Source organism: Peromyscus maniculatus, chromosome 14 (assembly GCF_049852395.1).
Source record: "Peromyscus maniculatus bairdii isolate BWxNUB_F1_BW_parent chromosome 14, HU_Pman_BW_mat_3.1, whole genome shotgun sequence".
NCBI classification, from domain to species: Eukaryota; Metazoa; Chordata; class Mammalia; order Rodentia; family Cricetidae; genus Peromyscus; species Peromyscus maniculatus.
The window spans coordinates 18,070,772-18,083,465 of NC_134865.1; the positions used below are offsets into that span (position 1 = coordinate 18,070,772).

General features: G+C 36.2%; 1 protein-coding gene across 8 annotated transcripts in view; it reads right to left on the reverse strand.

Moving 5' to 3' along the window:
- Arhgap5 (Rho GTPase activating protein 5) overlaps positions 1-12,694 on the reverse strand; it is a 75,415-nt gene that overhangs the window by 20,098 nt on the left and 42,623 nt on the right. The window lies entirely within an intron of this gene.

Genomic DNA, 12,694 nt, shown 5'->3' on the forward strand with positions numbered 1-12,694 from the left:
AGAATCCATCTTTACCCTAGCCAGAATGGCTTTTATCAGAAAATAAATTCCAGGCTGAATACGTTGCTCAGTTTGTAGACTGCTTACTTATCATGCATGCACAAAACCCTGGATTTGATTCCCTGGCACTGCATAATGGGACAGGGTGGCACACATCTATAATACCAGTATTCGGAGGTAGAGGCAAGATGCTCAGAAGTTAAATGTCATCTTTATATATGTCACTTCACTATAGAGTGAGTCTGAAACCAGCCTTGGTCCAGACTCTCCTCCATTCTCCAAGAAGTAGGGAAAGTCTAGAAAAATGCTTAGCTGTTAAAAAAAAAAAAAAATCTGTACTGCTCTTGCAAAGGCCCTGAGTTCAGGTTTCAGCATCCACACTGAGCGGCTGACATTGTGAGTGAAGAGAATATATACTGCTGGGGAGAATGTCAACTTGTGTAGTCACTATGGAAATCAGTGTGGATGTTTCTCAGAAAACTAGTTACCACATGACACAGCTATACTATACTCTTGCTTATACACCCAAAAGGCTCCTAACACTCCAAAGAAATATCACAATCCGTGTTTATTGCTGCACTACTTATAAGAGCCAAGAAATGGAACCAGCTTAGATGTCTATCATCAGATGAACAAATACAGAAACTGTGATACATACATATATACAAGGGTATTCAGAGGCAAAGAAAAATGAAATCATTTGCAGAGAACTGGAAAGACATTAAACAAAATATTCTGACTCAGAAAATACATTTTCTCTGTATGCTCAACATTAAGATTGAAAATGATACATGAGTATATAAATATACACATATAATAAAAGAAAAGCTTAAAGTACTAGGCTATGAAATTTCAGCCCCAGTTGGCCTGAACTCACTATGTAGATCAGGCTGGCCTCAAACTCAGAGAAATCACCTGCTTCTGCCTCCCCAAGGACTGGAATTCAAGTGCAATTGCACTTGGCCCTATACACGATATATTTTTTTAATTAATTAATTTATTTATTATGTATACAGTGTTCTGCCTGCATGCCAGAAGAGGGCGCCATATCTCATTACAGATGGTTGTGAGCCACCATGTGGGTGCTGGGATTGAACTCAGGTCCTTTGGAAGAGCAGCCAGTGCTCTTAACCTCTGAGCCATCTCTCCAGCCCCCATACACGGTATTTTTAAAGTAAGAGTGAAGAGACGACTAGATAAGGAATAATACAAATGTGATTTAAAATAGACCTTAATACAATGTATTAAAAACTGATATAAGACAAAAGCTGCTAAAAAACAGGCAAGGCTTATCTATTAATAGTATAGGCACAATGGAGAAGAAATCAGATCAAGAAGGGGCAAGAAAGGAAAAGGAAGTGGGGAATGAGGGGGAATTGTTCAAGTATGCTATGTACATGTATGCAAATGGCCTAATGTAACCCAGTATTTTTTAAGTCAGATTTAAAAGATAACTCAACTTGAACTGGGAAAACACAACTGTAACTATTATAAATAAACAAAACCAAAGGGAGGTAGTTTGGGGGAAGATGAATTACATCTTAATTTTATCAAGTACAAGCTATCTCATTTTAACTAGAGATGTTCAATAGGCAGTTCAAAATATATTAATACATTTGCAGTACAAAAAACAAAGGTCCGGAGGGTAATTCTTATAAATGTGATGGCCCCAGCCAAAAAGCAAGTATCAATCAGATATGAATAAATGGCATCATAAAGGTGATGGCTATAAATTACTGAAGCTGTAAGAAGGTATTTTAGTAAAAGCAAAAAATAACTAAAGAAATGTCATATGCAGAAATATGTTTTTATTTAAAACAGGATTTAATGTTTCTTAATCAAATGCCCACTGTGTGTCACGTAAATGGATATTCATGTGATACAAGATATGTAATGTATTGTCCTGGGTATTACATAGCATATAGTTCAAGAGGCCAGCTTTTCTGAGCGTCAGAACACTGACTGAAATAAATATGTTCATGCTGTTTTTAATTATATTAGCAATGAAACTCACTCAAACTAAGTGAGGTTTCTCATCTACTAAAAGCCGGCAGTTGATGAAGTTCATATTAATGGAAGAATTCCTAGAAGTACTATGTGACATTTCTGGCAGAAAGCTGTTACATGAATAAGACTAAATAAAGGCAGTGCTTTCCCAGTTTATCAAGTACACGTTTCTTTCTTTTTTTTAATGCCACAAGGCCAGGAGTCCATGTCAATTATTTTTACTTTACTGAACTAAAATGTCTCCCTACTTTTTAAAGCTATTTAACTGATAATCATTAAAAATAACAGTGGTTATCAACATTTGTTATTTCCATTACATGTAATTAAAATTTCACAAGGCATATATTATGTACATCATTTTCATTCAATCTTAAAAAAAAAAAAAAAAGACTGTGGCCAGGAGTTCCACAACTTGGGGTGGTGCAAGTCTTGAACCCAAGAAAGAAATCTATACCCCTCTCAACTTGGTGAGAGAAGCTTCTTCATGCAGCCCATACTTGTTAATACAGAGATTTGTAGCTAGTCAAATGCTGAGTGCCTAGTGTAAGTAACTGAGTGCTCTCTATATCCGCTCCCCAACCCTCAAGGCTCAGGGAACATCACAACAGAAGAGGCAGAAAGAATTTAAGAGTCAGTACATGGGGGTGGGGGTGACTTCTAGATATGTCATGTCAACTCACAGGGCAAGCTAATCAAAATTCCAGCATGCGCCAGGCAGTGGTGGCGCACGCCTTTAATCCCAGCACTTGGGAGGCAGAGGCAGGCGGATCTTTGTGAGTTCGAGGCCAGCCTGGTCTACAGAGTGAGATCCAGGAAAGGCGCAAAGCTACACAGAGAAACCCTGTCTCAAAAAACCAAAAATTCCAGCATGCACAAAAGGGGGCAGGGGACTCCAAAGTTCCACCCTCAGCCACATAGCTACTAGCAAGTAATGGCTGCTAAGTAGGAGGAAGTCACTCGATTTTGGGGATTTTCTCTGGTTGGCTGGCCACACTCCAGTAGATGGCTCCAAAACCCACCTGAATATGGAAAGCACTAATTGGTCTTAGGGGGTTATTAATAACAATTAAACACAGAAAGTTGGGAGATGGGGCAGGATTCACTAATGGGAGTTTGGAGGGAGGTAGTGGTGTATAGATATGATCAAAAAATACTGTAAAAAATATGTGGAAATTTCAAATACACAAAAAAATTATTAAAATAAGAGCACACAATTAACACAGTAAAATAAATTGCTTAGTCACATGATAACCAAGCTAAACTCATTAGTTGGTCCTATTCAATGCATAAGAGATATCCTCCTGAAATGCCTCCCAATGATATGGGTGAATGGTTTCTTCTCTCTACAAGGTCTCGATCTTTGGGAGCCAGATAGCAATTTTATAACTATCAAAAAATACTGAGCATTTGAAAATTTACGTGACAGGTTACTAAAATTATCAACATATCAGAATGTGATAGAATAAGTCATAAAAAGAAATTCCAAAGATCAATGCCATATATCATTAAAAACTGCTTTTGTATAACAAATATTTTAAAAAAGTAAGTTTAGTTTTCCGTTTTGAAAAAAGTATGAATGTTTAAATGTGTATCATGCATTAGATAATCACACAGAAAACTTATCTGTATGGAATCTTAGGTGATTTTTAGACTACTCTTTATGGATTAATTGGTATTTTCTATTCTGTTACTTTCCTAGAAACTTCTGGTTATCAAAATCACACGTGGGGCTGGAGAGATGGTGCAGGGGTTAAGAGCAATGATTATTCTTCCAGAGGCCCTGAGTTTAATTCCCAGCAACCACATGGTGGCTCACAACCATCTGTAATGAGCTCTGGTGCCCCTCTTCTTCAGGCATTCATGCACACAGAAACTGTATACATAATAAATAAACAAACCTTTAAAAAAATCACCTGTAACCAGTTAACAGCTGTGAGTTTAGACTAGAGTCAATTACAAGACAGTTAGGTTCTTGGGTTTTTCTTCCTCTACTAATTCAATGTAACTGTACACACATTTGTTTCATTTCATATCACAATGAAGGTTTATGCAAAGAGTAAACATTAAGCAAAATTGATTCTATTATCAGTATTTTCATTTGGGGCATTTAAAAGGGTAAAGGATTAAGTGTTTCATCAGAACTGGGCAACATTCCTTTTCCTGTAGAAATTCTGTCATTAAAAACAAAATTACTGCCAGACTCAGGGGCACATTCCTTTAATCCCACCCACACTCAGGAGGTAAAGAAAGCACTCTGAGCTTGAGGTAGGCCTACAGAGTTAAGTTCCAGGATAGCCAGGGCTACCTAGTGAGATCCTGCCGCAAAACATAATTGATTGACTGACTGATTTAAAAAGTATTGAGTGCAGCAGGGAAGGAGAATGAGAACAAAGTACAATGACATGAATGCAAGAAGCTGCCATGAAGCCCATTACTCTGTACGCTAACTCAAATGTTTAACAAAAGAAAACAAGGTGTTACAAAATACACACAATCTGATTATCAAGTATAAAACAGCAATTCTGTACAGATATATCAATTTATAAAGCCATCCCAAAGAAAAAACACAAATTTTTGTTTTTATAATATTGTAACAAGGCCAGCATAATGCAAATTACTCAAGTTTATATAACTTTAAATTATGAAAACTCTAGCACAAATATGTTAGCCTTTTGTTCCTATAGTAAAATAGACAAGGACATTTAAATTTCTAACAAACATGATTTTAGTACCAGCATCAGCTCTTGGCTGCATCACTACAGTAGAAATATAATATTAACAGAAAGGAAGTCAGAGAGCTGGAGGGGCCAAGCTCAGGCTTTTATAATCTTCTCTCAAAAACTATCCTGATCACCTTAGGGAATGATCTAAGGACTTCGAAACAGCATTCAGCTCTTGAAGGTCCATACTACTTCTCAACACCGCCATATTAAGGACCAAGCTTCTAACAAGGCAGTTATGTCCAACCCTATTACCACCAACGCCTGCAAAACTTCTACTACAAGGTTCTTTGGCAAAAACAGACTTCAACCATAATAAATGATCCTACTCTCTGAACTTTCACAAAGATTGTCTCCTCTTTTTAATCTACCCGTCTGTCTCAGTTAGGGTTTCTATTGTTGTGAAGAGACACCATGCCCACGGCAACTCTTATAAAGGAAAACATTTAATTGAGGTGGCCTCTTAAAGTTCAGAGGTTCAGTCCATTATTATCATGGCAGGAAGCATGGCTGTGTGGCAGGCAGACATGGTACTGGCTACATCTTGACCAGAAGGCAACAGCAAATGGTCTCTGTCACACTGAGTCAAGCTTGAACAAGAGATCTCAAAGCCCGCCCCCACAATGACACACTTCCTCCAACAAGACCACACCTACTCTAACAGTGCCACTCCCTATGAGATTATGAGGGCCAATTACATTCAAACTACCACGCTATCTATCTATCTACCTACCTACCTACCTATCTACTTATCTAATTTTGTTTTTTGAGACAAGAGTTTTACAACACAGCCCTTGGCTGGTCTCAAACTTATAGAGGTCCACCAGGCTCTGTCTCCCAGGTACTGGGATTAAAGGTGTATGCCACCATACCTGGCTCTCTTTTTAATGGGGGGAGGGGGGGAGATAATTCCGATTTTAGTTTGGAAAATATTCTTTAAAACAAGGTTTTTAACTTTAATTATACAGTATGTATGTGCGTTTGCGTAGGGTGTGTGCACATAGGTGAAGGTGCCTGCAAAGGCAAGCAAAGGGCACTGGGTCTCCGGGAGCTGACACGGGTGCTGGGAACTGAACCTGAATCCTCCGCAAGAGCAGCACATGCTCTTAAGGAGCCGTCCCTCCAGCTCCCCAGGCAGAAATGTAAAAGAAAGATCTGTGTGTAGTGTCACAAGGGCAATCATTTGGTTATAAAACATAAAGGATTAATTATGCACAGACCAGGTACCACTACTTTCATGAGAGTATATGCTAATGGACGGTGGGTAAAACAAAAACACAGAAAGTTTAGCTTTTTAACCAGTTAAATGATCAGATATTTCAGTAAGACAGTGTTGTTAGTAACAAAAATAAGATAGCCCAAAGCTAGAAAACCAAAAAAGGTAAAATATACCAGGAGGCCTAAAGGAATTTGTTTCTGGACATAAGCATTTAAAAACAATCTGTAGAAATGTTTCAAGGGCTAATTTACAATTCCTCTGTGCTAGGAAAGAAATACCCAGATTGTTTGTAGTGGCTCACTCCTTTTAAAAAATATATATAATTAATTTATTTTTGTGGATGAGTGTTTTGCTTACATGTATTTCTGTGTATCACATGTATGCCTGGTACCCACAGAGACTAGAAGATAGCACTGGCTCTCCAGAGACTAGAATTACAGACAGTTGTGAACTGCCATGTGGGTGTTGGGAATTGAACCCAGTCTTCTGGAAGAGCAGCCAGTGCTCTTAAGTGCTGAACCATCCTTTTAGGCCCAGCACCTGCATTGTTAAATTCAAGTGTCAATAACAGCAACTTCTGACAATTACCGGACAGTGAGTTGGGGTTATTTAAAGATTAGAATTCTAAAACCAATTGAAATAGTTCTTTAACAATTGTCACCTACTGTGTGATATGTTAAGGATACTTCAGCACTACCAAAAAAAAAAAACCAAAAAAACAAAACCCAAAGCCAATCAACCAAACAAAAAAACCAAAACCAAAAACAACAAAAACCAGAAGCATACATGACATGAAAACAGACATAAGAACTATTTAAAAAGTGTAAAAGCATACCAAAAACTATAATAGAAGGTCCCTGAATGGATCCTGGTGAGTAATTCTTGTAATGTTTTCCAGAGCTCAAAAGTGTAAGAAAAGACATATAAAGCTGCCATGCTGTGCCATCTCTGCCATGAGGAATCTATCCCTTTGTTACCATAAACTAATATAATACCTTTGTTCTTTGTTTTGTGTTTTTTAGTTCATGGCAATAGAAAAGTAACATAATAAACCTTAACCAATAAACCTGCAAAAGATGACTTTGATTATTGCATATATAATTCTACAAGATAAAAACATACTGGATGCAGCTGGGTGACTGTTTCATAACCCAATGTGAATAATACCAACAAGAAAAGAGAAAATGGACCAGTGAGATGGTTCAGTGGCTAAAGATGCTTTAGGATCCACATAAGGGATGAAGAACCGGCTCCCCAAGTCGTCCTCTGAGTTCCACATGCATGTGCGTGCGCACACACAAACACAAATAAATAAATAAAACACAATTATTTTAAAAATAAGTTAAAAAAGAAAACCCCCAATGAGAACACCAAAGGTAAAGACTGAAGTGACCCACCTGTAAACCAAGGTATCGTAACTGAAGTCAAGAACAAAAAGGAATTCTGCCTAGACTGTCAGACAGCAAACCCTGCTGGCGTCACTTATGATTTCAGAATTCTAGCCTTCAGATACGACACGTAACTTTGTCATTTTATTCTAGCCACTTTCTAAAGGTCTTATATAGCAGCCTCAGGAAACTAACAGAGAAGAAGCTTCCTCAAAAGTAAGTAATAGTTATGAAATCCCAAAGACGACAAAAAACTATCCCCTAGATAAGGAATATGACAAAGGCCCCGCTTTCACACTGGAACTCACCAATGTGTCAAAAATCCAGTACAAAGAAACAAAGCCATACAAAATACAAAGTAAAGCTATACCTACTTAGAAAACATTTTATATATGTGTGTGTATATACATATGTATACATATATATATATACACACACAGAGAGAGACACACGAGAAATTCCAAAAAATACATACAAACCAAAATCTAATAGAGCTAATAAAAATAATTCAGCCAAATTACAGGGTTAATATACAAAACACTGTATATGCCAGGATTTCACTAAAAAAAAAATTAAAAATTACAACTGAATAGTACCCAATAAAATGCTCAGGAATATTTGTACAAAGGATTTGGAGAAAAAAAAAATCAAGGAATAGTTAAACAAGTGAAAAAATACCAAGCATCCATGAATTGAAAGACAATATTGCTTATGGCAATACTATCAAATAATCTAGAGATTATTTTTTATTTAATTATTACATATTAAAAGGGAAGTAACAGTGAGAATGAAGACATACAAGCATACAGAACACAAGTGTTAGTGATGTTGTAACCGGTGATGACCTTTTATGCACTGCTGGTCAAATGTAAAACAGTATCCATTGTGGAAAACTCCGATAGTTCTTAAAAAAGTGAAACAGTTACTGAATGACACAGCAATTCCATTCCTCTAAAAACCACTGAAATAGAAAACACTTGGACAAATCCTTGTATATGAATGTTTACAGTACACTACTCACAACAGTCAAGAGGTAGAAGCCATCTGAATGTGTCTACCAAATAATAAAGGAGATAAAATATGATATATGCTGCAACATAGGTGAATTGCAAAAACATGTTAACACTAAGAAGTAAAAAAAAATATTCATATACTATATACTTATATGATATATGCAGAATAAAAAACCCACTGGGACAGAAAGCAGATTAGTAAGCTGGACAAAGTGGGGAATAAGGAACTCATAAGGATAAGAGTTTCTTCGGGGTTTTAAAAATGTTCTGGGTGGCTTTACAATACTAAATGCAATATGGATCACTGGGTTGGTACACTTTAATAAGGTTACCTTTAAGTTTGTGAATTTTACCTTAATAAACAGTAAGAAAATTAAGTTATTTAATACTTATAACCATGATTCTTTATTTTCTTCTCTGGTTTTAGGACCTCTGTTTTGCATAGTCTGCTAACATTTTGAACTTTTCTTCTCTAAATGTTGATCCTGAATTTCATTAACATAAAGCTTACATTAGTATTTATAAACTGACAATTATTAAATTAGCATCTGAAACTCAGAACACTTTCCTGAGCTCTGTGGCCACATATGCAACAGAGTCTTGGCCTTTTACTAGGATATTCCACAGGCACATTAGATGCAACATGTCCAAACTATTTTGAAAAGTATTATTTTACTATGATTCTATGTACATTAATATGGACATTGCTTCTACCATGAGGAATTAACTGCATGAAAATCATCCTCCCATAGTAAATAACTAAAAATAGGAGAACAAAATTAACATTTTTTAAAAAAGTACTAAATACTCAGCTCAAAACTGTTAACCAGCCGGGTTGTGGTGTAGGCCTTTAATCCCAGCACTCGGGAGGCAGTGCCAGGTGGATCTCTGTGGCCAGCGTGGTCTACAGAGTGAGATCTAAGACGACACCAAAACTTCACAGGGAAACTCTGTCTCGAAAAACCAAAAATAAACAAACAAACAAACAATGAAATAAAATAAAATAAAAATTAAAAAAGCCCAACTGTTAAACATAGGGAAAAGCAAATGAGATCAGCCATGTGACTGCCTAGAGAATCTTCAGACAGTGAATGGAGACGGAAACCTAATAGGCCAAGACCATTTAGCAGCTACAGAGAAGAGGTCAGAAAGACTGAAGTCTGATTTGTGGGCCACAGCACCAGAAATGGAGACACACAGTTAAGAGCCCCATACATGTATGGACAAAAATCTCTACAAACTGGTTGAAAACTGTACATGTAATGAAAAGAAAGTTCCCGTAGCCAGGAATTAAAAATTATTCTGAAAATATCTTTTAATAAATAGGGAGTTAAGTAAAATCTTGTTGCTACAATAAGTAATTCTAACTATGTATCAGACTAAACAGTACTCTGGATCCTTAACATTTTAGCAAATTTAATCTAGCAACATATAAAAAGTATAAAACACTATGACCCAGTGGTATTTGTCTCAGGAATTCAAGGTTAGTTTACTTGAAAAATCAACCAATGTAATTCACTATATGAAACCAAATAAAAACATTATAATCATCTCTGAAGATGCAGAGAAACTATGTCACAAAATTAACACCCAGACAGACTGAAGGGTTTTCATCAAAACTGGACTCAATGGAGATGAAACAAGATGCCTAAGGATGCGATCTCCTTCATATAGAACATCCTCATTTACATGGCCCTGATGCAAGCCCTCCATGTATCTTAAAGAAATCAGACAACGTATGAAAACTGGGAGTCACCTGAAGGTAAGACATGAAGAATCTAGTTACAGTTTCTTCTACCTGATAGTGGACTGGTCCAAAGGGCCAAGACTCTGAACAGACATAAAATCCTTCTTGGTAAGAACAAGCTGTGTTGTAGTAACTGATCTTCACAGTTAAACTATAACATGATTTGGGAAGTACAAAGAAATGTCTTGTGATCATAGTGATGGCCCACAATATCCAGCCACTATGAATGTTGATGTAATTGTAAATAATGTTAAGCCCCACTTTTAAAAAGTGCTAATTATAGGGAGTCTATGACTAAAATGACACTGTCTCAGTAGCCACTTTATTTACTCTTGTTTTTACTTCTATCCAGAGTGTCATTTGTGAAGGGTTTTATGGATGTAGGCATATAACTGTAAGGACATTTAAGCACAGGACAATTATTATCTATTTTATTAAAATACTGGTGTACAGTTGGGCATTGGTGGTGCACGCCTTTAATCCCAGCACTCAGGAGGCAGAGCCAGGAGGATCTCTGTGAGTTCAAGGCCAGCCTGGTCTATAGAGTGAGTGGACAGGCACCAAACCACATAGAGAAACCCTGTCTCGAAAAACCAAAAATAATGGTGTACAAAAAAACCAACAACATCCATTGGGGAAAATTCTAGGAACATTAGAATATTTTCTCAACATAACAGAACATTAAAATAAGATTTAAAAATGGCAACAGGATTTGGATGTAGCTCATTGGTAGATAGCTGGCCTAGCACACATAGGATCCCACCAGGTCTGACCAGCATCAGAGATAAAAATACAACAGCTAACATTATACGTAATTATAGAACACTAGATGTTGTTTGAGGCAAATGGACATTGTCTATATAATGCATAATATTTTTTATGTAAATTCTGACAATAAAGTTGATTCATCGACTCTTAAATTCATCATGTTTTTATCAAGATTATTCAACATTTAATCTTCTAAACAAGAGAGCTGATTATAATGAATGCTCATGACTTATAACAGAGCTTAGAATCTGTAAATGGCTAAAATACAATTTTAAAATAATGACTACCATTTCTATATCTTCATTTATTATAAACTATAAGCTGAAGTTTATGGTGGTTCCTATGCTGGAGGTCACATGAGAGCGGTAAACTGAACTCTCTTTTTTGAGACAATGTCTCACCACTTAGCCCAGGCTGACTTGATACAGCTTCATGAGTTGAGGAGTAATAGGGAGGGGGACCACCACCGCAGAAATTGAATTCTTAAGCAACTGACAACCGGTACCAAACTGATAATCAGTTTAAAAATCAGTAATAAAAACAAGCAATATACAAGAAGATTCTAGTTTCATTCTTCTATAGGTATTGTATTTCCATATATTTAAGTATATTTCTATCAAAGCACATTACTTTTTATAATAATAATAATAATGTGCACATTACTTATTATTTGCTCTAGACTAATTCAAGTTAAAACTGAATTAGAATCGCAGTCACTTCCCTCAAGACAGGTCACTCGATTACTATGAAAATACTCAAGAAACTGGTATTTTAAAAATAATAATTTTTCATTCTATTGGTAAACGCTAAACCCACTGTTATTTTAATATTTTTCAATCACTGAAGAAAATCATTTTCTAAATCCTCAGTCATTTCCACAGGCCTACAGGTGGAATGCAGTTCAGTTGGTAGAGATGCTTTCCTAGTATTCAGGAAGCTCTGGGTTTGATCCTCAAAACGACATAAAACAGAATCTAGTTGTGCATGCCTTATATCCTAGCACTTGGGAAGTATAAGTAAGAGTAACACAAGTCAAAGTCAGCCTAGAATACATAAGATCCCTTCCCTAAACAACAACAAACATGTTGTATTCACAAGGCCTAAATATATTACTACAGAAAATGAGAAGTCAGTAACTCCAAAGCAGAGAGCTAGTATTAGAAAAATCTTTGCATTTGTATTTCCTATCTTAACTTTGAACAAGAAATTTGTCTACCACTCATTTTTTAAGTGTTTGTTGAAGGAAAGAAAATGTAAGTTAGTTCACATCAAATGTAGACTCTAAAAATTAACATGTACCAACTAAATGGAGATATATATTATGTCAATCATGATACTAGTGAGTAACAGTACTTTACTATATTCTATCCCTTACTAAAACCAGAAGTCACCATTCCTCATCAAATAGACAAACTGGTCATGTACAGAAATAAGTTGATAACTGGAATAAAAGGTAGGGCATCCATGAGCAAAACTAAGCATGATTATTTAGATAAGACATGGCTATACTAGTTTAAACAAACAAAGAAACAAAAAAACCGAAAAGCTTATATACCTCAAAAAGAGCATTACAAGCAAATAAAGCTAAAACTGATGTAGCTTGTGTTTTTAAACTTTTTTATAATTGAAGTTCATTGAATCACTCAGGTCCACGGTTAACTTCGAGCTCATTTAAAATATGCTCAATAGTCAGATATGTTGGCAAATGCCTTTAATCCCAGCATCCAGGAGGTAGAGGCAGCAGGATTTGAGTTTGAGGATAAACTGGTCTACACAGTTCCACAGATACAAAGTGAGGTCTTGTCTCAAAAACAATAAATAAAATACACTCA